The 27,056-nt window shown below is 31.7% G+C and overlaps 2 long non-coding RNA genes across 2 annotated transcripts; both read left to right on the top strand.

The window, feature by feature from the left end:
• The first annotated feature begins 13,304 nt into the window (after positions 1–13,304).
• On the top strand, positions 13,305–15,859 carry LOC143058304 (uncharacterized). Its single transcript, XR_012972994.1, has 2 exons — positions 13,305–13,445; positions 15,305–15,859. It is a non-coding gene; the product is annotated as an uncharacterized LOC143058304 (long non-coding RNA).
• Positions 15,860–21,810: 5,951 nt separating this feature from the next.
• Positions 21,811–26,627, top strand: LOC143059795 (uncharacterized). Its single transcript, XR_012973608.1, has 3 exons — positions 21,811–21,931; positions 22,376–25,125; positions 26,290–26,627. It is a non-coding gene; the product is annotated as an uncharacterized LOC143059795 (long non-coding RNA).
• The last annotated feature ends 429 nt before the right edge of the window (positions 26,628–27,056 follow it).

Here is a 27,056-nt window from a genome sequence, read left to right as displayed (position 1 = left end):
CGAACCTAGAAATTTACAACTAAACAATATTATAGACGAGACAGATGATACACAAGATTGTTGGTACTTTCTATTTTTACAGTTGAGTTAGTACCAACGACCTTTCGTATCTTGATTAATTGATTGATGGTTTGCTGTTAAATGACGTTTATATTGGTGAAGGGTGCCTAACACGAATCACCAGCCATCGGTAGAAAAAAGTTACTGACAATTTTATACAAATGAGATTGGAGTCGAGCGCATCTACCAAATGCAATATTTTGTTCTTTTATACACAAAATTGCTAAGAGAGCGAACCATATGCATGTTGCATTCAAACTCGTTTTTCGGACAAAATCTAAAAAAGGCTATGACAAAAAATCTTAATCATAACACGACAAAGAAAAGTATTAACAATAGACAACTAAAGACTGAGCAACACGAAGCCCATCAAGTTTTCCAGAAGGGTGATATTTTAAAAAAAATCACCAATGACAAACAAGCCATGCAGATATTACTTTTCAGTTAATCGTTATGAGAAATTATAATATGACTTGCTTATTTCACTTTATAAACAAAGAGGTGGTACAATTCTCAATATACGCTCGGTGTTAAGATATTAGCAAATATAATGCATTCTCAGGATAAGAGGGATATAGAGTATGGCATAAAACAATTATTACTTAATTTCAACAGCTTTATTGATCATACGAAATAACTGGTAAAGTACGTACCGCATATGTGTTGCATAGGAAAAATATAATTTTAACTATAATTATTTATTAACACAAATATGCATTGAACCAATGATAAATGCATTTTTTTGTATAACCATGACATTGTGGGTGTTAAAGTAAAAAAAATACTTAGAAATCAATTTGATTTTTTATAATTCCTTGTATTGTGATCAAATGGGTTTTATATATCTTCTACGGGATAATGCACACCATAAGATAATTAAGTAACATGTGTTTAGCAGTTAGTTATGATTTACCATTTAATATTGTACAATACCTTTTCAGTAAAGTGCAATATTATAAGTAAATATATTGTAAAACCTTATTACTCAGCATTACTCGTGTGCTACATTACCTAAAAATAGGTATTGCATACATTGTCATGATTGTGTTGTACTTATTGTAAAATATGTAAAAAAATAATTTTATCAAAAGAAGGTTGGGGATACCAATAGAATAGCTTACAAAACGAAGATGACTAACAATGTAATGGGATAAAACGTACATGTTTCATCAAATTACTTTTGAAGCAAATGTTTAATTCAGATGAATAGACAGTAGACTTAAACTGTGTGTAATATGATTAGAATAAAAGTTTTGCAGGCCTAAACTTTCCATTAAATGTCATAAACGTAAAAAAATATTTTATCACTTTGTTATGCCTATGGTTCATGATAACACAGATAAACGACCATTTCTTGGGTGTTTATTTGACATCCAAACCAATGCCTTCTACAGAATGTACATTTGTGGTTAAATGAGTATTTGACAAGATCCTAAAACAAGTATCCAGGAGCTAATGCACTCACCTTTCGAAAAAAGTTCTTAAAAACGCATGAAAATAGGACGTCTGTTTCTTGTACAGTGTGTTAAGAAAATTTCGGGTAACTTATTCGTTAACTTGTCAAAAATGATGAAAAATTGTATTAGTTATTGGCCAATGTGCCAAGATTATTCGCGGTTACTCAACCGATCAATTGCCTAAAGTAATAAAAAAGGAGTTACTGTAGTTCTTGGACAATGTGTCAAATTAAATTAATCGTTTAGTTACCTAAAGCGGTAAAAAATTAAGACTAGTTCTTGGACATTGTGTCAAAATGATTCACGGTAACTCATTCGTTCAATTACCTAAAGTGATGCCCAACAAAGCTAATTTTACCCAACAATGTGTCGTAACTTATTTACTCATTCCCAGTCTAGTCCATTCTAGTTCTTTGAAAATGTGACAAGATTAAGCACAGTGACTAAATCGCCAATTATGTTACGTGATGAATGAATAGGACTAGTTCTTGAACAATGTGACAAGATTATTCACGGTCACTAATTAGTTCAGTTACCTAAAGTGATTGCAGAAATAGGTCTAGTTCTTGGACATGTGGCAAATTATAACTCATTCGTTTACCTTAAGTGATGAAAAAGCAGGATTATTTCTTTTTAAATGTACCGAAATTTTCACAGTGACTACTTTGTCAATAACCTAATTGAACAGTGAGGATAGATTCATACTTAGTCTAGTTCTTGAACAATATTCCAAGATTATTTACTGTAACTCTTTGTTTCAAATTCCTACATTGATGAAAAGAGACTGTCCAACATAATTCACGGTAGTATTTTCGTTTGATTTTTTAAGTGATGAAGACATATCTAGTTCGGTTTTTGAACAATGTGCCAAGATTATTCATGGTAACTCATTCGTTCAATTGCATTAAGTCATGAAAAAATAGAACTAGTTCTTGGTTAATGTATTAAAAATATTAACAGTACCTCAATCGTTAAATGACCTAAAGTGATGAAAAAACTGTACTGATTCTTGGCCAATTTCCCAAGATTATTCACGGTAACTCAATCGTTCAATTGCATTAAGTCATGAAAAAATAGAACTAGTTCTTGGTTAATGTATTAAAAATATTAACAGTACCTCAATCGTTAAATGACCTAAAGTGATGAAAAAACTACTGATTCTTGGACAATTTCCCAAGATTATTCACGGTAACTCATTCCTTCAATTGCATTAAGTCATGAAAAAATAGAACTAGTTCTTGGTTAATGTATTAAAAATATTAACAGTACCTCAATCGTTAAATGACCTAAAGTGATGAAAAAACTGCACTAATTCTTGGACAATTTCCCAAGATTATTCACGGTAACTCATTCGTTCAATTGCATTAAGTCATGAAAAAATAGAACTTGTTCTTGGTTAATGTATTAAAAATATTAACAGTACCTCAATCGTTAAATGACCTAAAGTGATGAAAAAACTGCACTAATTCTTGGACAATTTCCCAAGATTATTCACGGTAACTCATTTCTTCTATTATCCAAGCGTATACATAGACAAACATTATAAGCTGTATTTGGCAAAACTTTTAGGAACTTTTGGTCATCAATAATCTTCAACTTCAACCTTTATTTGGCTTTTTAATCCCCCTCTTTTTATTCGAGTGTCATTGGTAATGCTTTTGTAGACGAAACGAGTGTCTGGCGCAAATACAAATACAATCTATGCTGAGTATATTTACAGACATATGAAATCAGACGTGAAACACGATTGGTGTATTTCTTTAACAATGTGTAAAATATCAAACATTATTATGATCATTTTATTTGCTCGATTTGAGACTTAATTGTGTATGTTTACTAAGTTTTGTTAACATGAATATCTTACAAATATTAATGTTATAAGTCTACGGATCAAATGTAAAAACATGAATTTTCTATTAGATGCATTAACTTGAAAGATATGTAAAGACGATAAACTCATTAGCATTCAATCGAAATGACTTAATTTATGAAACATTGAACTTTTGACTTAACTATTTTTTATCACGTACAAAACATAATGAATAATTTGTGTTTGTATAAGGAAATCTGCTGTTTTATTTGATACATTTTTTATTTAGTTGGTTAAGTGAAATGCACGTACGTCAGAAGTAAACTATGTCATCAAGTTCAGACTTATATAGACTGTACGAGGGAATCTTTATATATAAAATTAAGAATGGAAATGGAGAAAATGACAAAGAGACAATAACCTGACCAATGAGCAGATAAAAGCCGAAGGCCACCAATAGGTCTTCAATGTAGCGAGAGAATCCCATCCCCTGGGGTGGGTCTCAGCTGGTCTTTCAAAACAAATGTGTACTTGTTCAGTGGAAATGGACTTCATACGAAACTCCAAAACATATCAATGAACTAAAATTTTAGAAAAACATACATGTCTGTGTCCTTTTGGTCTTTTGTGGACAGTTGTTTCATTGGCAATCATACCACAACTTCTTTATAAGACTAACAAAGGCCTGAGGATTCTGACTTGGGACAGGCGCAAACATGTGGCGGGGTTAAAAAAAATTGAGATATCTCAACCCTCCCTGTATACCTCTAGCCAATATGTATTTATTGATACTTTTTGTTCTATTCTTTATTCATTCTTTTTATCTTTATGTTAGCACATCATCTTTCTCTATTCTGTATTTTTTTTTACCTATTTTTGTTCTATTTTTTCTCATTTTTATTCTTTATGTTTACCCATTATTCATTATTTGTAAATCCCGTCTAGACCTACTAACATAGAATGTATTAAGATGTAAATCATATAATAATGATTGTACTTTCGACTGGTTTCATTTTGATTCTTTATTTATCTTTTCATAGAATTCATTTTGTTTCTTTATTTATCTTTTTATAGAACTCATTGATAGTTGTACGACATAATTCATCCCTCCGCTGTGAAAAGTATGCACTTATAAAATAGATCAGTTTGAATGAACATTTCAAATCAATCATAGACACGTACTCGAGAATAGGTGTGTTATTTTCAAGTCTACAAATATGTTTGTTATGCCTCACCTACGATAGTAGAGGGGCATTATGTTTTCTGGTATGTGCCACTGTTCGTTTGTTCGTTCGTCCGTCCGTTCGTTCGTCCCACTTCAGGTTAAAGTTTTTGGTCAAGGTAGTTTTTGATGAAGTTGAAGTCCAATAAACTTGAAACTTAGTACACATGTCCCCCATGATATTATCTTTCTAATTTTAATACCAAATTATAGTTTTGATCTCAATTTCAATGTCCACTTACCATAGAAAATGAAAGTGCAAAGTTCAGGTTAAAGTTTTTGGTCAAGGTAGTTTTTGATGAAGTTAAAGTCACATCTACTTGAAACTTAGTACACATGTTCCCTATGATATGATCTTTCTAATTTTAATTCCAAATCGAAGTTTTGACCCCAATTTCACGGTCCACTGAACATAGAAAATTATAGTGCGAGTGGGGCATCGTGTACTATGGACACATTCTTGTTTTTCTCAGAAATATTAAAATGATAACACAATAAAAGCATTTGAATATTAAAAAAGTTTGATTTGAGAACTTCAATGCTCTTTCCAGTTAAGATGGAACGAACACTATAAGGCAACAACCACTTAACTTTAAATAAAGGCTACATTAGTATTCCGCTGTTCGAAATTCATAAATCGATTGAGAAAAAAACAAATCCGGGTAACAAACTAAAACTGAGGGAAACATATCAAATATAAGTGGAGAACTACGAGACAACAGAAACACAACAGTAAAATTTAACACAAACAGAAACGAACTATAATATAACAATGGAGATTTTCCTGACTTGGTACGGGACATATTAAGAAAAAAAATGGTGGGTTGAACTTGGTTTTGTTGCATGCCAAACCTACCGCTTTTATGGCAATGTTAAATAGAACATTAAAATGACAACATTACATGACAGGACTACAGCACAAATAATTGGGAGAACATAAAGGACAGGTAAACACACGAATATTAGCTAACAAGAGGGTGATTATTATTATTTATAAATCTGTTCAAGCAAAGGACAAAACTCTTTATTCACAATCCATATTTTTCCCGAACCTTATAGTGTAAAATTTTAATAAAACAATATTCTTGGCACAGTGTACGACAACTAGTCATGTATCTTCATAAATTTAGCTAACTGACGAATGAGTCACTGTAAATAATCCCGCTTTTTCCTCACGTTAGGTAATTAAACGAATATGAGGTACCATGGTTGATAGCGCGTTAAAAAAACTAAATAAAATTTCTGATTTAAACAAAAAACCATACCCCTCCCCTTAGATTTAAATGGTTGTAAATAAAAACTAATAGCAAAAAGCAAAATAGCATAGACCAAAGAAAAAAAAACAAAGCAAAAACGGATCTGTCTATGGAGACTCGCTTGACACTTCTACAAAAGGGGTTGATTAACAAGATCAGTACTTTTTTTTCTTTAAAACAGGTCCCTTCCAATTATTCCCAGAGAGATAGTTATTTGAAACCTTGGAGATTCTCTTGCATTTCTCCACAGTTTGAACAAGAAATAACGTTCCATTAAGATAGTACATAACACCATGGTGATCAGGGAGATAACTCTGTAAAATTTAGCTGAACATTTTAATCACGCTCTATTGTGAAGAAATCATAAAGCTTTTCAATGAACAAAACTAGTATTACATTTTGTCAAACTCCGATAAAATGTGTGATTCAGTGAAGTGTTTTAAGTTTCAAGATTTTGGTCAAAGGTTCGAGATAATTATATTTAATCAAAACTTTATAAAAATTAAACGAGCCATATTAATTGTAATCAGAGTGGTATCGGTTTGTACCACCTTAAAAATAACATACAAATTTCTTAGCATTTGATTTTCTTATTTTCCTATCAAATCTGGCTACATTTTTATATATATATATGTTAAAACCTGGGGGAGTGATTATAAGGCCTTGAATACATTAACTCGTTTTACTTCATATAATCAAAAATTGACATTTATGTACTAAATGACAGAACAGCTTATTCAGATAAAATGTAAACATGTTTTTAACCATTTCTTAAACTGCAAGGTCGTTTGCTGTACTTTCTTCATACGTGATTATTAAGATTATTTTCGCGATATGTGTTCAAAACAACAAAATAATATGATTCATATATTTATAATAGTTCGACGATGCTGCTGTTCGTCAAATCTCCCATCAAATGCGATTAAAAATGACGTCATAACTGCAGAGATGTGCCAAAACTGTAAAACAAAATGGCATCCATGTGAATAACACGTGTTTCTGGAGTAACCTTCACAAGGTAAGTCTAGAACCCAAAAGAGAAATTATGACAGGACCCATTTTAACTAAAATAAAGAACTTAAACATGTCATATTAATTCTTCTATAAGATTTAAATCAACCCTTGTTTTGTACTTTGTCAGAGTCAGAAAAAACTTTATTTTCACATGAGCGAACATTTTGTTTTAGTCTTTCGACGCTTTCATTTTTAATGCACAAATTATCTAATTCTCTGAATGTGTTCAATTTGTTCTTTGGAAAGGAAAACAAACTACACGTTTCCATTATCAATGTCCAAGAAAATCTTTTTAAAATCTTAATAAAGATGTTCAGTCGCAACACCTTGTTTCTACGAAAGCCAATATACAATGTATTTATCACAATTCAATTTTATTGCGCGAATAATCTAATACTAGTATACAGAATTTATCCAAGTGTGCCAGTAAAGGGTTTTTTGGAAAGGAAAAAATACATTTGCGCATTCTTAATGTCAAAGAGAAACGTTATTTAATAAAAAAATAAAATGATGTATAGTTGACAATCCCTTGTTGCTTCTGGTTTTAGAATAAATGTGTGTATATAATATAAGTGAATCAATATTAAAGCCAAAATATGCAATCTTGAATGCTCTTACAACAGTATCGTAACTATATCCCTTCTTAATAAGTCTGGTTAAAGGTGTTGTTAGCTCTTGAGGTGAATGTCGACATTTTTGTTCTTTGTAAATAATATAACAAGAAAAAATTGGATGTAAAATGCCTTAACGTATTTGTTGTCTGCATGTTGAATTATATTTACCAATGATGTGCCGGTACCGATGATAAATTTAGTAAATGTTTTGACTAGTTTGTGATATCGAAAACTCTTGCGTAATAACTTTTCAGTAATACCCAAAAGTGTCTCGCTTAAGGTGGTACCTAACACTACAGGGAGATAACTCTGTAAAATCAGCTAAACGTTTTAATTACATTGTGTTGTTAAGGGAATATCAAGCTTCTCAATGATCAAAATAAGTGTTTGTCAAACTGCTATATAACCAGTGTATTTTTTCTGATAGACCCTAAAATATAGCAGTTTTACAAATTGTTAAAAAGTAAACTTTTATTTATTTATTGGACAGTAGAATGCTTCTGTTTCATAAATATGGCCTGTTTTTGACAATACAATGCACATATATCGGGTACTAGCATCATAAAAACATGCTAAATTACTGAAATTTTCACTATTCTAGCATTTTAGTTAAATTTTAGACGGTTGTCGTGTAAAACGAAAGCGACCGCATTCGTGTCCATCCTTAATATTGAAATGTAAGTTGTATTTGATGATAATACATAACATATATAAAGGTTGAGGATGAACACGGATGTGGCCACATTCATTTTTGACAAAAACCATCTGAAAAGTGACATTTTTCGCCATATTTGGTAGATTTATCATATTTGAGCTTTAATCGGGTCGTTTTTAATGACTTAATGAGTTAAAATTTTTCACTTTTTTTAAACCTGACATTTGGGGCCAAAATCGGTCCTTACGACCTACTCCTTTCAGGTTCACCTAACGAAAGTTTTTGAACACTTTTTAAACACTTAAGTGTCTATTTCCATTGATTTGATAAGTTAATGTGAAAGATTTTAACTTATTTAGTCATTAAAAACACTCTGGTTCAAGCTGAAATATGAAAAATCTATCAAATATGCAAAAAAAACATCACTTTTCAGATTGCTTTTGTCAAAAATGAAAGTTGCCGCATCCGTGATCATCCTCAACCTTTATATATGTTTTGTATTATCATCAAATACAACTTACATTTCAATATTATGAATGAACACGAATGCGGCCACTTTCATTTAAGACGGAAACCGTCTAAAAATTAACCAAAAATTTTGAAGATTTCAGGAATTTAGCACGACTTAATGATGCTAGAAACGCAATATTCGTGCATTGTATTGTCAAAAACAGCTCATATTTATGTAGCAGAAGTATTTTACTTTCCAAAATATAGCTTAAAGATTACATTTTCACAATTTTCTAAATCTGTTATATTTTGGGGTCAAAAAGGAGTCTAACTGAACCTACTCCTTTGTCGGATTATTTTTTTTGTTAAAAAATGTAGATTTTCAAAATTTATCAACTTCAAAATTATAAAAATATTATAACCAGTACTGAAGCACTATATCCCGGGACGAACCACTCAAAGACTTCCAATCCGTGTACTAGTGGTAGACACCCAATTAAATGATAAACTGAATTAAATCAGATAAACAAAATTGATAAATTTTAAATGCATAAAATTCCAAATGGAAATACGGAATATGGAATATTAATAAAAATTCGAAATTCCAATCGACGAGAGGAGACGTATTTTCTTACCCCAGGAGTAGATTACCTTAGCCGTATTTGGCACAACTTTTTGAAATTTTGGATCCTCAATGCTCTTCAACTTTGTATTTATTTGGCTTTTTAACTATTTTGATCTGAGCGTCACTGATGAGTCTTATGTAGACGAAACGCGCGTCTGGCGTATAAAATTATAATCCTGGTACTTTTGATAACTATTTACACCACTGGGTCGATGCCACTGCTGGTGGACGTTTCGTCCCCGAGGGTATCACCAGCCGAGTAGTCAGCACTTCGGTGTTGACATGAATATCAATTATATGGTCATTTTTATAAATTTTCTGTTTACAAAACTTTGAATTTTTCGAAATACTAAGGATTTTCTTACCCCAGGAGTAGATTACCTTAGCCGTATTTGGCACAACTTTTTGAAATTTTGGATCCTCAATGCTCTTCAACTTTGTATTTATTTGGCTTTTTAACTATTTTGATCTGAGCGTCACTGATGAGTCTTATGTAGACGAAACGCGCGTCTGGCGTATAAAATTATAATCCTGGTACTTTTGATAACTATTTACACCACTGGGTCGATGCCACTGCTGGTGGACGTTTCGTCCCCGAGGGTATCACCAGCCCAGTAGTCAGCACTTCGGTGTTGACATGAATATCAATTATATGGTCATTTTTATAAATTTTCTGTTTACAAAACTTTGAATTTTTCGAAATACTAAGGATTTTCTTACCCCAGGAGTAGATTACCTTAGCCGTATTTGGCACAACTTTTTGAAATTTTTGATCCTCAGTGCTCTTCAACTTTGTATTTATTTGGCTTTTTAACTATTTTGATCTGAGCGTCACTGATGAGTCTTATGTAGACGAAACGCGCGTCTGGCGTATAAAATTATAATCCTGGTACTTTTGATAACTATATTAGATACCAACAGAAGCTCTAGCAAATGGCCATTCACGTAGCACTCGCAAAATATTCTGAAAGTTCTTTATCGAACACAGAGCTTAACACTCCATTGACACGTGGAATCAGAATATTCGGCGCCATTAATATCAGACGTGGCTGGGTGTTTATACATCCCAATCAGCCAAAGTTGAAACGGAAGATTTTCGGATCTCTAGAAAGGATGAGGCCATTTCATTATATGTCTATAAACAAGTCGTCCATGAGTTTAGCTTAAAAAAAAGTATGTTAGTATTGCGCAAAATACTGGGAAATTTTTTTTTCAGGTTTAACAAATACAAGAAACAAAGATTGAGCTCTTTGTCATAGTAGGCAAAATTAATAAAGTCAAACAAATAGTCAAACGGCATTATTTTAAATTTGCTCTTTAAACTATTGATTATTTCAAGATACCAATAAGTGTTATTTATCATTTTTTTTTCTGTTTTCTAAATCTGAAGCAGATTAAAATAATTAACAAAAGATAATAATGTTTTAAATATCAAGGCAAAGAAAAATGTTATTGAGGAAATAGATTAACATACGAAAGAAAAAAAATATTATCTCGAAGTAACAATAGAAATTTAAATATAAAAATAATTCTTAACCACAAGTGTGGGGTGTGTCTTTTGTTGTAATCTGTGGTTAGACAAATACTAAAAGGTTTAAGCGGAAATGACACCAGTGAATGCACTATTGTATACAACTTACTTTGTCGCTGCATATTTATATATTCTAACGCACCTCAGATTTAAGAAATGTATATATGAGTTACATAGAAGTAATAAATAGTATGTAATCTTTGTTATAGTAACTGTTATTAGAACGATTGGAAATCATAAAACAGGAATAGTTTCATTTTTCTCAAATTTTCAACATGTAGTAACCCTTTCAAACGATGATTCAAAGTTACGACTTTATGTAATACATGTAGATATATCATACAAAATAAACAACTTTTCACACAACTAGCATGTATTGATAAGGAATACATTGAGGAATAAAAAAAACAAAAAAATATATAGGGGTAAATGTGCTTGTTTTCGAGATATTAGCCATTGGGATTTTGGCAGGAAAATGTTCTCTCTTGATTTTTCATAGCTTTATCATTGACCAGTTAACGTTCTCAAATACTGTTAAAAGATAAATAAAATTGTATTAGACTTTTACAAATGACTTACATGTATAAGTATAATTATACATGTAAAAGTTATAAAAAAAAGGGGAGGGGGTTCATGGGGAAATATTTTTAAGGCATTCGAATAGAAAAAAAACAGAGGATTCCGAAAATCTGACAAAAAGTCCAAAACATGACAAGCAGTCATTCTTAAAGCAACAACTATCGTCAATAACAAAATAAGAAGTGGTCAGGGAAACAACTAACTTCCATCAGGATTACAAATGACGTACATATAGATGTTTAAACATCTATATGTCAGCGCAAATACTTCAACAATGAGCAAAACCGACACTTTATAGTAGACACCGACACGACAATAATGTGAAACAATAAAAATAAACGGTCTGACCAATGACAAAATATTAATCTAGAAACGCATATATGAGAGACAAAATCAAAGATAACTACCAAATACAGCATATGGTGACCTATTATAGTTGTGAATATCTGTGTCATTTGGTCTCTTGTTAACAGTAGTCGCATTGGCAATCATACCACATCTTCGTGTTTTCATATTTATATATATAAAAAAAAAACATAGTTATACGTTACTCTTCAACCGATACGTACACAAATTCTACAGCTGTACAAATATTTGATATGACTTCATTTTATAGAAATATGTTTTTAAAGCTCATGCAGATAATAATGTATACAAAAAGCGAAAACGGCTATTGGCCTTAGAACACAATTATTTCGTAGTGCATTTCTTTTACAAAATAAATTCAAATTAAACAATAGCACCTGCTCTTTCTTTAAAATGATTTTTACAATGTGGTGTACTACTATTGAGACAAAAAAATATCAAAATTCTACCAGCTCTAACTCAAAATACTGACAATTCTATGTTAAGGGGGTCTAAAATTCAGTTTGACAGTTTCACACATACTAGTTTTTAACCTTATCACTACTTAGCATAAAGATTCAGCACCAAAATTATTTTACATGTAATATTACCCCCTAATTTATTTTTCATTCAATGCATTGGGAAAGTGTACGAAAAATTTTGCAAGTTATACACTACACTAAGGACTATATTCGTATCACCGTTTCATAAAGTAAAGAAGAAAATAAAACTGATTCAGCAAATTCCGTCGGTCTTCGTTACCGTAGCAATTAATAATGAAATATTGTGAATGAATGATTTTTTTACGCTTAATGAAACGTACGATTTAAGTGTAAAAAAAACAGCAAATTTGAAATTTTGCATTTATTGGGGTGCATGGTGATTAATTTGTTGATGGGGGAAGACAGAGAACTAACAAGGTTTTTAAAAAGAGAAAAAAAAATGACAAATCTGGTCAACTAAAATTGAAGTCGAGCGCAGATGCCACGTGCGGGGTTCGAATCCACAATCTTGCTGCCAAGCTAGTGATACAGTAGACAAACTACTTAAACCACTCAGCTACCGAGGCTCTCCCCTTAAAATGAAAAAAAGGAGCTATGTCTTTTGTGTTTTTTTACGCCCCAATTATGGGCAATATGTTTTCTGGTCTGTGCGTCCGTTCGTCTGTTCGTTCGTTCGTCTGTCCCGCTTCAGGTTAAAGTATTTTGGTCACGGTAGTTTTTAGTGAAGTTGAAGTCCAATCAACTTGAAACTTAGTATACATGTTCCTTATATGTTTTTTCCGATTAATAAGCCAAATTAGAGTTTTTACCCCATTTTCACGGTCCACTGAACATAGAAAATGATAATGCGGATTCGTGTACTAGGAACACATCTTTTTTTTCTCTCTTTCTTTCTTTTTTTTTTTTTTTATCTCAATGAGGCGGTAGACAGCAAACAAAACAACAACACATATTTAAGTACAGCTAGAGAATGATTAAATATTTTTTCTGATTCTGTTTTGCGTCTGAACTGGTTTTAAATAGATTTTTTCTCTCTTGAATCGTCTTCATATTAAAATTTTCATGATATTATAATGAATATATTCCCGCTACTAAATTTCAATATATTCCCTTTAAAACAGGGAAACAGAGAGTAAACAAAATCACCACAAAACAATACGGCCACTTATATTAGTGGTTAGAGAATACTTATACCCGGATGTGACACTTATTTGACTGCAGTTACATAAAATTACTTAGCATTTATTGTATAAATAAGACGTACTATTGTTTAAAATATCATTTGGCGGCAAAATTGTATATCGGATTAACATAGATCAAAATGGTAAGTCTATTACCATGAATACTGATATAAACTATATCACCTACTATTTGTTTGTTTTTAAAACATGCGTTTATTAGATGTAGTGCTCATCACACGTGTTCTTTGGATAATTTTCATTACACGTGTACACAACATTTTGAAAAGCTAAAAAAAAAAAAATAAACATTTTAAAGTATACAAACAAAATAGTAAAAATCAACAACCAACAACCGTCTAAAATCAACTTTACCAATTGCGTTATTTATGTATTGAAACTTTTACTATACCTTTTTTTACTGACTTTTTTCTCGATTAAACATAACCCTTAATTGTTTTTATTAATTAAACATAATTTTAAAGCATAACAATAGTTTTACAGATAAAAAATTACAGTTACAAATAAAATTGAGAATGGAAATGGGGAATTTGTCAAAGAGACAACAATCCGACCAAAGAGCAGAAAAAAACGAAAACCACTAATTTGTCTTCAATACAGTGAAAAAAATCCCACACCCGGCGGCCTCAGCTGGCCCCATAAATATACACAGTAGAGGAATGACAACAGGCAAAATATTGCATGTCTACTATTCGCTGAACAGTCATATGACTGTATCATATACCGTTCGAATGCATTTATAAAGCTCAGTTAAGTTTTTTACATCATTTTTTAGTTACAATTTCATCTACTGGTTTGAAAACAGCATTTTATTACAGACAAAAGTAAAAGAACAAAAATACAGAGGAAAATTTAAAACGGAAAGTCCTAATCAAATCACTCCATACAGTTGAAAAAGTACAGATTTATCATTGTTCTACGATAAATAAAAAAAGTAACATGTATTTTGCAAGCACGTGGTGTTCCTTTTTCATTGAAAAAGGTGGCGCATCTTTTTTAAAGTTGTTTGTTTACATACCGGTACATGTTCTTCTGTTTTATTTTAAGAACGAACAACTTTCTCTTTTAATTAACGCCTACAAAAAAATAATTTGAAATTGAGTGAACTTCAAGCCTCAGAATTGAGTTTCAGGATTGATGATAAATATTTCTTTAGATAGTACAGTAAACAAATGCTTTGCGTCTCGTTTCATAAATTAGATATAAAGTACAATATGTAACCCTTCCCTTCGAAAACATATATAAAATATATATTAAAAATAATGTAAGACGTGTTGAAAGCCGTACTGTGGCCTATAATGGTTTACTTTTACAAATTGTAACTTGGATGGAGAGTTGTCTCATTGACACTCATACAACATCTTCTTATACTTAATTAGATGCAGAGTTGAGTTACAGGACTGTTTTGCTTAAGTTTTCTTTAGTAAGAATTGTAAACAAATGTTTTATAATTCATATTTATTTTTTTGGAATTTGAATTCCAGTACTAAAATTTTAATCAATGCATTTTAGCTTAAACTTGTGTTTTCTTTTAATTATTCTAACATGTGGAGCATAATTAAAGCATATTAAAGTAATTGATAAAAAGAATTTGGATTCTTTCCATAAAATTTAGATTAAAGCATTTTAAAGCTCTCACTTATGTTTTCTTTTTTCTTTGCCTATATGTGGATCAGGATCCTAATAAAAATATTGTAAGCGTCAGAGTTGAGATAATGTTTCACTAGGATGAAAAATTTTGTCCTGCATTTTTTTTAGCTGTAATCTTTGTCCTGCCTTTTTATTTTTCACTCTGTTCGGTCCTGCCTTTTTTTTTTTACCTAAATTGTCATCCTGACTTTTTTTTTGTAAGTGTCTCATCCTGCCTTTTTTTTTCTTCTTAAAACTCCTGTCCTGCCTATTTTTTTCAAATATCATCCTAGCCCCCCCCCCATTAATCTTACATTGTGTGAATGTATTTGTCATTTGTATTTTTTTCTTTCAGAAACGGACTACATACAGCTTGATTCTACTGCTTGTCATCAGTTTAGTTATCACAGTGGAGATGTTTCCAGTTAGAGATTGTGACTCTTGTAATGCAAATTATAACCAACAATGTATTGATCACCCTTGTTCCGTGTTCAAAGCGGCTTGTGTCTTATACTGTGCCCGACTCTTACACCAATGTGACATTTACTGCAACCAAACATGATGGTTTGTTTCATTGTAACGTTCTCTGTTGAAACGTGTGTATACAATAGAACTTAAGGAATGTGTGGACATCCCATGTCAAAAATGACCTTTCTGATCCGAATTCAACTGGCATTTTGTGGACTTGTGAACTTGGAAAGTATTCTGTTTGAGATATATTTGAATATTGTGCACTAATAACTTTCATATTGGTCAGTAGGCAGCTTCTTTATTTAGTTTTGCTCAACTAAAGCATTCAGTATTTCATATCATGTGGTAATGTTAGACATTGAAAATTATGAACTTTATATTTTATATATTATATACATATTTTACACAATAAATGTACATTTTGTATTATAAACAATAATGAATTTAGTCTTTAGAATCCAATGTTATTATCAATCTATACACTAACAATCTGATAAAAGTACAGGGCCCGTATGCATAAGGCTACTTATTTAAGTTTGTTCAGAACGGACGTATGTTTATACATTTCTTACGATAAAGTAAAGCTTGGACACAAGGTCATCATTTCAATCAGATTGATACCTTAGAAGATTCATCGTCCGTTTTTTAGCAACTGAAATATTATCGATACTGCAACGATTATCGTATATATGTCTATCTATCCACGGAACACTCTATGTCTGCTAAAAAAAAATGGAGTTGAGTTCGTATGTATCTAGCGTATCTGAAGATAGAGACAATCTGACAGGGCAGAATTTTCAGAATGACTGTCCATTTTCATCATAATTGTCAAACGACTTCTTACAGAAGCTCTTGCCCTTAAATAACAATTATTATAATGTTTTTCATTGAATACATATAAGAAGATGTGGTTTTAGTGTCAATTAGACATCTCTCCATCCAAGTCATAATTTGTAAAAGTAAACCATCATAGGTCAAATTACGGTCTTCAACACAGAGCCTTGGCTAACACCGAACAGCAAGCTATACAGGGCCCCAAAATGACCCAAACAGGAAAACCAATTGTCTAATCTATATATAAAAAAACGAGAAACTAGAAACACTTATGAACCACATCAACAAACGACAACCACTGAACATCAGGTTCCTGACTTAGGACAGATACAAAATAAAGCAGCGGGGTTAAATGTTTAAATATGCACCAACCTTCATCCTTACCTGAAACACTAGTGTAACATCACAACATCGAACAAAAGACTATAAAATATCAATTGTAATGGCTTAACTCAATCAAGATTTATTTTACAAAAACAAGTGCACATATACTGAGCGAGCCTATTATCTTGAAAACTGTAATACATACACGAAATCTTCATATAGCAAAATTAGCCAGAACGATAAGGTCTACAAAAGGTCAAATCATTAAAATCGTCAGTTGGATCTTATTTTTCTGCGTAATTGTCTAATATTTCACTAGCAAAAGGGACAAAAAAAGATCAATGAAATTGTTGGCCCTTGTAGACGTTTTTCAACTGACTTTTATAGTGCGTTCTTATGTTGTACTGCTACACCATGTCCCAGGTTAGGGGGTACCCCGCTTACATGTTTAACCCCGCCACATCCTATATGAATCGGTGAATGTCCCAATTCCGGAGCCTGTATTTCATTGGTTTTCCGGTTTGTTGATGTGTTACATATTTGTTTTTCGTTCATTTTTTGTACATAAATTAGACCGTTATTTTTCTCATTTGAATAGTTTTACATTTGTTATTTTACTCATTGTTGAACGCCGTATGCTGACATATAGTTGTCAATTTCTGTGTCATTTTTGGGTCTTGTGGAGTGGTCTCAGGGGTAGTAAAATCACACTTTCTTAATTCTTTTATCTTTCTGATGAACTATTATGTGGATCAAGAAAACCGCATAGGACACACCGATATTATAAAATTCTATCTCATTTACAATAGATCAGTTATATTACTGATTTGCATTATATTTTGCAAACAACTACGGTATTGTTAAGCTTGAACTTAAAGAGGAAAAATGCATTTTACGGAATATATAATTTTATCATTTCTTTTTTCAAAATGGAAGAACATATTGTTATGAAAATAACGTCACAAACGTATTTAGAATTGTCTTCATATTACCAAAGCTCCAATAGAAAGATTTTTCTGGCGAAATATGTGCTGCTACTTCATAAAGTTCCGTTTGATTAAGGTGGTACCCAACACATTCACTAAAATTAGTTTGGCTCGTTTAATTTTTATAAAATTTTGACAAAGTATGAACTCTGACCCTTTGACAAAAATATAAAAATTCCAAAAGGTTTGAACCGACCAATTTATCAGAAAAATTACATTGGTTATATAGCAGTTTGACAAACACTAATTTTGATCATTGAGAAACATAATATTCCCTTTACAACACAACGTAATTAAAACGTTTAGCTGATTTTAAAGAGTTATCTCCCTGTAGTGTTAAGTACCACCTTAAGATACTATAATCACTTCCTCATCGATTGCGTGCTTGATGTAAAACCCAACTTGTCATCGTGTTGGTATCGAAACCCGTCAAGAAATTAAGTTTTATGGTTTAACAAAGCGACTATGTTACATGTATTTTACCAAGAACATCAATTTGACTGATGTATATCCATAAAACAAAGTCGTTGATCTTACTTCAATAAAACGAAAATTTATCTGGCAATAAGATACCATTAAAAAATGATGGATTGAGAGCTCTCTTTTTTTTGAAAGAGTATAATATCTATAAATATCATTTTTTTAATATTTGAAATGCATTTTATACAAATGCTAAATTTTTCAAGCGGTCTCATTTTAGAATATCTTTGCAAGTATGAAGGACACATGATTTACTAAACGAATTGTTAGTTGTCTCAAATGAATAATTTTGTTTGAAATTTTTCATGTCGGGACATGTATAGTCAACCACACTAAGTTTTGTTTCTCATTGTTGAATGTCGTACCGTTGTCTATAATTGCTAATATCCACTTCATTTGAACCCATTGACAATTATACATCATCTCCTTATTTTTATTTTGATGGAATTTTATCTGAAATTTGAAATTGACGGTTTATTAATTTTGAAATTATAAAGAAACTAACTTAAAGGTTTTAACTCCTTCAGGCAAAGTTGGTCTATGAATGGATTTAGCTGAATTTTTAGGTCCAAAATCAAAGCTTCTCAACAGTATCAAATCCTTCCTTGGCTTTCAAATATTTGGCTCTGAGCGTTCCTGATGAGCGCTTTGAACGCATGCAATTTATAACACGTTGTTTTAATTTTTTTTGACTGTTGACTTACAGTGATATTATGAATACTTTAACTTTCAAGCCGTTTGCATTGCCAATACCATACATTTTGTACATTTGACATGAACTTTATAAAAAAAAAAGCAATCTAATAAAAATATAGATCTCTGAATTTGATATGCGCGACGTGAGTTAGGATTGATCTTAATTTTAACCAGATTGATTCATAAAGATAATTATTTGAACTTGACCTGTAGACCTGTAAGAAAACAAGTTTAAAATTTATGAACAGAAATAAATAAAGTTGTAATGAATTCCTTTCTCATAATGTGAAATGAACTTATAGTCGGATGTCAAAAGGAAATTGATAAATACATGATAAAAATTACTTAAGATTTCAATGTTGATACTAACACAAAAGTTGTTATTAAATAATTATACTGGTAGTCGGTGGGCGGGGTACATGTATAAGAACCGTCAATGAAATTTCCATTTGTTTATTATATTTGTTTGCAGTTTGGTATACAATTTAATAAACAATATATGAAATTGTCGGCAAAGATGAAATTTCTCTGGAAGAGTTTTAGAAACTGACAAAAAGCGAGGTTTGCCAAGCGTTTCTCCTCTTTTGTAGAGAGTACAAATATAGTTTATATTACCGACAATATACATACATGTACCAACTTCCAGGCAAGGACCGAAGCTCATAAACTCGGAACGTAGGACTTCGAGAATGTCCGGAGAGCCGCGACAGCATTGCTTCGGAAGTTGTATACAAACATGTTTATTGTTGCTATCTGTCAATCTGCATCCGGCAATAAAAGCTTCAGTTTATGAAATTGAAATACTATTAGCTGTTTGAAGAAATCGACATAACCTAAACTCGGACAGCGAAGACAACCCCCAGATGAATAATTGTCACACAAAAAATAGATATATTCACATTACATCTTGGTCAACACTGAAACAGGGGAACTGGAGACTTCATTAGTAGAAGTACTAAAAAAAAATTAACATGATTTGTTTACCTGTTATTTGTATAATAATTGGCCGATTGCAGGATAATGTAAATAAAACAACTTAAAATAAAAAGAAAATATATGTATGTAAAGAAATCGATCACTAAGAGGGCCGCAAAATGAACTGTCATGCACTCAAAATAATATTCACATTACATCTTGTTCAACAACGAAACGGGATAAGATGGAGGCTATATTTCTACAAGTAAAAATAACGAAAAATATATTTGTGTACATGTTATTTTGTAAATCAGTTTGCTGTTTGCAGGTTAAAGTTGATAAAGTAATTCCAAAATGGAAAATATATTCATGTAAAAGAACCTTTAGCATGTAATATGGATAACAGTCTTGTTGAAGATGTTGTAGACAAATATTTTTTTTTGGTCATATGGATATTCATCGTTGAATTGTATTTAGTCACTAGTGAAAAATAGGCAAAGGTAACATTTTGTACCAAGGAGCATTCAAACCCGATGAGTTGAAAAAAAACTGAAAAACTGAAATAAACATGGCAAAAACAAAAATTTCTACTAGTTCAATGTAAATGGCCGTCACACTAAACTCAAAAACATATAAATAAACTAAATGGTAAGGTTAGTCACCACAAGTTTACTGTTAAATGGATGCCAATTGGTATAGACTAACAAAACTTAGAAAGGCCAGAGTCTCCTTACTAAGCTTGGGATAAGCGCAAATATACGGCGCGGATCTCAACCCTCCCCTAAATCTCTAGCCAAAGTAGAATAAACAAATACACAGCAATACGTACAATAAAACTCAGTTAAAAAGAGGTCCAAGCTCGATGTCAGAAGAGGTAACAAAAGAAACTAAGCAAAATTAAATGGATACATACATAAACAAAGGACTACTAGCAGTTACTGACATGCCAGCTCTAGACCTTGATTTAAGTGAGTGATAAACTGTAATATACCAAAACGTTTGATATATCTATACATCTAAAAATGAGAAACTAGTCGATTGTCACTTGTATAATAGGACCTGTTTCCTTTCCGTAGATTTATTGTACTATTTCGTAACCGTAGCAATATCCAATACGAGTAGCTTATTAATAATAAATAACATTTTGGTCTGCAAATATGAAACAAAACTATGGAAATTAAAATTTTCGCCAGTTTGATTTGACGGTCATAGCTCTACGTGAGTTTTGTGGAATTTTTCATCCTTCATCCTTTGTCGCAACACAAACCCCACCAAAAAATAGGGCATAAAACTTTGCTCAGTGTTCGGAGCACAAAAATCATGCTCAAAACATGAAATCCAGCAATTTCATTGGTTGATTTTCGAGTACGAGTACAAAAAACTGACTCGAAAGTTTTATGACCGCAAGGCCTGGTGCTCCGGAATGGTAAGCAAATCATGCTCCAAATGTGCCACCCGTCGTGTTGCTCATGCTATTACAAAAACCCGGTAAATAGTCTAATTCGGTAGGTCACCTTCGTGAAAAGGGAAAGGGATTGTAGATACGACATAAGGAACATATTCGATATCATCTGTGAAACGGTTATTCCATAACGGTCAATCAACTCGTGATGGCGTCTGTAAAATTTACGAAGGGGTGATTTCAACTTCACAATTTGGTACTCTTGGTTTTATAGCTTCCTAGTGAGCAGCAATCCTCTATCAAGGAAATCATGATTTTACACGTTTAAAGCTGGTATAGCTCCAATGTAAATGAAAGGTCTTTGAATTCACAAATACTTCAATCGTCCAATATTAATGTAGCATTGTAAATAGGCAAAGTTTATCATGAAACGTTTGCAATTCATACAATCAAAACACTCTAGTATCTTTCGTGAATACGATTAGGACTCGTTTGTTATAGGCGGCATTCCAGATGCGTCAAATATAGTTCCAACGCTTCGTGAAAATGTTACAATCAAATCGGACTTTTGAATATTAGTGTGCGATTGAAAATATATTTTCATTACGTTATATTCATCTCCAATATTTAAAAAAGTCTCTTTACTACTACTTGTCCTTCAAAAAAGATGAAAAGTATAAAATACGAAACCACAATTATTTTATGACGCAATAATTTCAAGTAAGCGGTTAAAAATATTTTTCTAGTCGGAAGTGACATCGCTTTTATATACAATGTACAATGTAAAATATGATTCAAATTACCGAGAATTAGGTATTTATTAAGTCTTACTTTTATTTTTCCAAGTAACCATAAAGAAAGCTATGTCAATATGGTAAGTACTTTTATTACTCTAACTATGAATACAGTCTAACACTTTCTGTTAAACCTATAAATTGAACTGAAGCTTAGTTGTATTATTTGCAGTAAAAATAATTCTATTTTTTCCCCCCATTTTTTATAGGTATATACTTTTCATCGATCATCTAACGATCTTTTCAGATGTTAAGACGTACCTATATACTTTCATTGGATCATTGGGGAAAAAAAGAAAAAAAAAATGAAATTATCTCTTTAAAATCTATTTTCCTTTGATTTTATCATGTAATTAGGTTTAGGCATATTTATTCAGATAATTTTGTAGCATAAAACAAACTAACTTTGTTACATGTTTTTCAATTTAACTTCAATTTAAGTGTTTTCATTAAATGTATTTTCTTCAATTATGATCATTTGAAAACATGCAAACCTAATTTCTTCTTAATTTTTCTGCTTGTAGATACGAAATACATACTGCTGGATTACTGTATTGGTTTGCTGTTTAATTGTTGCAAGCAGAAAAGTTCCAATTCGAGACTGTGCATCTTGTAACGCTAGGTATAACAGACGGTGTACTGAACAGCCTAGTCCATCTACTAATATTATAATTAAGTCGGCATGGGCACATCGCTGTGCTGAGATCTGGGATGAATGTGAAATTCACTGTGCTTTAACGACTCACGGGCGTGACTGATGATGAAAAACCCGCCAAAATTCGGAGGTGATCTCAGAAAGATTCCCAGACATTTTTATTTGAAAGTACCACTAACACTTTAAAGAATCTACACATCCTAACACGTTTAAAGTCTGTTATAGATCCAATGTACATGAAAGACACAACTATTTCAATCGTTCAATGTATCATTTGAAATAGGCAAAGATTATAATCATGAAACGTTTGCTATTCGTAAAATCAAAACACTTTAGTTTTTTACATAAAACTTGAACTTGTTGGTGAGGCAGAATTTATATCTCTTCTGCAGTGCGTCAAATAAAGTTCCAATTCTTCGTGAAAGTATATATGAACAAATTGGATTGATAAGTATTAGTAAAAAGTAAAATCACAAAAATGCTGAACTCCGAGGAAAACTCGAAACGGAAAGTCCATATTCAAATGGCAAAATCAAAAGCTCGAACTACGAATATCATAATTAAGTCGGCATGGGCCCATCGTTGTGCTGAGATCTGGGATGAGTGTGAAATTCACTGTGCTTTAATGACTCACGCATGATGTAAAATAAATTCTTGGAAATTATAAATATGCAGGAAAGACATTTATAAATTAATGCTTAAATGTTGTCGTATAAGAAAACATTATTGGAAGGAATTTGTACAAGCAGGAAAGAGTTTAAAAAAATTAGTATCGTTGATGTATAACAAAAAACTCTTGGAGTATGAGCATACACAGGAAAATGAATAAAAGAAGATCTTGGAACATTTTAACATACATTTGAAATCAGGACAGATATTAAAAATTCAACAATTCAACTTCGACGAATAATAATTCACTCTTGGAATTTGTACATAAGCAGGACAGATAATAAAACAAGTGGAGGTATAATTACATACTAGGAATATATAAATATAATATACGAAGTAGGACAGAGATTAATTGGTACCGATTAATTTGATCTACTATTGAAAAATATTTAGTGTCAACACAATATCATACTATTTTGATAATATACTGAATATATTAGCACCTGAGATCAACCCCAGTCTTTAGTGTTCTATTTTGCGTCTTACGTTTTATTATTTTTCTGTTTGTCTTTTTCTTGTTAAGCTATGGCGTTGTCAGTTTATTGTCGATCTATGAGTTTGAATATCCCGCTGGTATCTGTTGTCCCTCTTTTCAATCAATTCAAAAACTTACGTGTCAGCGCTGGCGTAATTATATCTATAATCGGACGTTAGAATTAAAATTGGTTTGATTTGACTTTAAAGAAACTACTAAGCTATAAAGCCTTGGCATAAAAGATACTATATGATCATTATACATAAAGAGACACAATACATATAGATTTTTATGATTTAAGGCATCTTGGATTTTAAAATATATTATATAATTCATGTATGTACATATTTTCTCTGTGCTAACTGTTTTTGCCTTTTTTGTGTGTGTACTTTATTCCTGTGCCATAAGGTTGTCATTTTAGTGGTATTTTATGATCCCAATATAAGCTGGAGGATTGGCTAGCCTGAAAACAAGGTTGAACGCTGCATTTTATCTTAACAAGTCCTGTACCAAGTCAGGATTATGGCAGTTGTATTCTTGTAGTTCGTTTCTATATATGTTGGCGTTTGTTTTTTATTGCAGTTCCGTTGTTGTTTTCTTATAATTGATGTGTTTCCAACAGTTCAAGTTTGTATTCTGGATTCGTGTTTGCTTACTAGTAATCTTTGTATGACTATTGAACAGTGATACATTACTGTTGCCTTTATTTAACATTACCACACATTACCCTTACAACATAATTGTTCATTTGTATAGTATAATTCATGATTATTTAATGCATAACTGTTATTTCTACTTCTTTTTATCATTGTTTTTATCATTTGTTTTTAAATGATTATTGTTTCATTGCATCATTTGTTGCTTCGATTGGTAGATATTTATATAAATAGTTGTAAATAGTTGTTTTGATTCGAGTCTGGTATCATGGATGAGTTTTGACTTTGAAAAGTTGTGTCAACGTTGAGCATTTGCTATTGTGCTTATAATATTCTAGGTTGCAAAATGTGATAATTCAGTTTCTCTAATTCTATGGAAATGTATCCCTTTTCGGACCCATTGTATAAAAAAAATTAATCAACGTGTAGTTGACGGTGATCTCAAAAGATCATTGGATGATTTTAAGGGTCGTGACCTTTTTAGCTAACTAGATGAACCGCCGAGGCTCGGACTTCAAATTTTATAATTTAACTATCTCGATTGGATAAATCTGATAATCCACTCGTACCAATGTAAGAATCTATATGTATCAATATATTTTTACAACATATTAGGTCAAATATATCTGAATGAAACTAGAATCTACCACAATTTTTTCAGTCGCTAACTATTAAAACTAGCGGTTTAAGACAAGTTCTAGACGGATGTGACATCGAACCTGACAAATACTGTGGTTGAAATTATACAACATTTGATGTAAAAATCAGTCATCAATTTATTTTTGAACTGAACTGAAGATTGATAGGTATGCTAAAATGGTAAGTACAATTGTACTATATATTTCAGATCCAAATTATTTAGCACACGTCTTACACTAGTTAGGAGTCTTGCAATTGGTATTCATTGGTTTGATGTGTTTGAGTTTTTGATTTTACCATTTGATTAGGGACTTTCCGTTTTGAATTGTGCTCGGAGTCTGTATTTTTGAGACATAACTTCTTATAGATTAACTTTTTTATATGCGCAGACAGTTTTGCGGCAAATTTTTATCCAGAAAAAAAAACAAGCATTCGTTGTTTAATGGTCCGTTTTAAAAATGCTTTAATTATTCCTAAATTTAGTAATAATCAAAACAAAAACAATACTTTTACTAACAATAATAAATATTTGAGTATATGCTTATGTAATCCTTAATTGATTTTTATTATTCAATCTTAAAGGAGGTTTGCAATTAAAGTGCATTTTATCTTCAGTTTGGATTTAGGTGCTTTTTGGGGCAGAATTTGTCATATAAAAAAGTTAATCTATAAGAAATTAAATAACAAGAATTGCATAACGTGTTTTTCAATAAACAATTGACATTGTCATCGGAACCAAGTGTGCTCCTCTGCTTGTCAACTTGTTCCTTTATTCATATGGGGCTTACTTCATGCAGCATAAGGAGGAATGAAAAGAGGCTTTCATTTTTCTTTATCTGAACTTTGCACTGTATAGAAGATGTCCTTTCACTAAATAATTCAACGTAATGTGATTTTGTTGTACACATCTGTCCAATGAAATGTATACATGTTTAAAGGATACATTAGATACAAATTAAGCGGCCTCATGTCTTAACTTTCATCCAGAAATTGACAATGTGGGTCGTTTAAGAACCAAACTTTACGACACGACATGATTTCTGTTTCCGAAATACGTTGACCGGTTGTGGAATATCTACTTCACAGATGAATATATTCCAATCGTTGTAACCACAATCTTGCATTTTGGTGGGGGTCGTATTGAACCGTCTGTAGTTTTCTACGTTGTTTTTTTGTATACTGTTGGTTGTCATTTCGTCTTTCCCTTTAATTCCAGTAGAGTTCTCAGCTTTTTTAAAAATTTTAAGTTTGAATGTCCGTTTTGACTCCCTGAGATAGCTTTTGTAATTTTGTTGGTTCCATTACAGCTAATCGGTCTAATTATCTATTTTTTTTTAATTTTAGAAGACTATTACCATGTTAGTTGCTGTTATTAGCCTCTCTATGATGGTTTCAGGAAGAACAATCTCAATTCGACATCGTAGGGAATGTGACTCGTGCAATATGCGCTTTAATAGAAACTGTATCAATAGACCATGTCCATACGCATCTTTCAATGACCGGTCTTCCATCTTCAGAGCGATTTGTGTCACAGACTGCGCAAGTCGATGGAGCCAGTGTGATGTACATTGTAAACGTTGGACAAAATAATATCTTGTTTTCTAATTATTGTGAGCATCATTGAATGCACCACACTTTCAGACTACTGTAATGTGCATTATAAAAGGCGAAAAAAAATTGCATTTTATCTCCAAATTTTTGTGTCGAACAACTGATCACAAGAATTATCAAACACTGTGATGTGCCTGGTAAATATTTGACAACACACATTTTAGTTTCATATTGTTTCTCTATATGTGTTATTACTACTTGTGTATACCCGTATATGAAAACAAATTCAGAGGTTTGAGGAGATGTGTGAAATCATTCAGTTTTCATTTCTGTCAACAGGGACTGTCAACACCTAGAACAACGTTACTTTTACGACATGAGAACATTCTTCATATCTATTATTTCATATTTGCCACTATACCCAACGTTTATCTTTTCTATTGGTTGAATGTACGTGAAAATGCGTTTCATATCGATTTTGGCAAAAACAGTTAACAAAAAATGCAAAAATGCTGATAACAGTTAACAATACCTTGGAAAAGGCCAAAACAGGTTAACAT

The sequence above is a fragment of the Mytilus galloprovincialis genome, chromosome 14, assembly GCF_965363235.1.
Source record: "Mytilus galloprovincialis chromosome 14, xbMytGall1.hap1.1, whole genome shotgun sequence".
NCBI lineage: Eukaryota > Metazoa > Mollusca > Bivalvia > Mytilida > Mytilidae > Mytilus > Mytilus galloprovincialis.
This window is presented reverse-complemented; position numbering and strand designations above follow the sequence as displayed.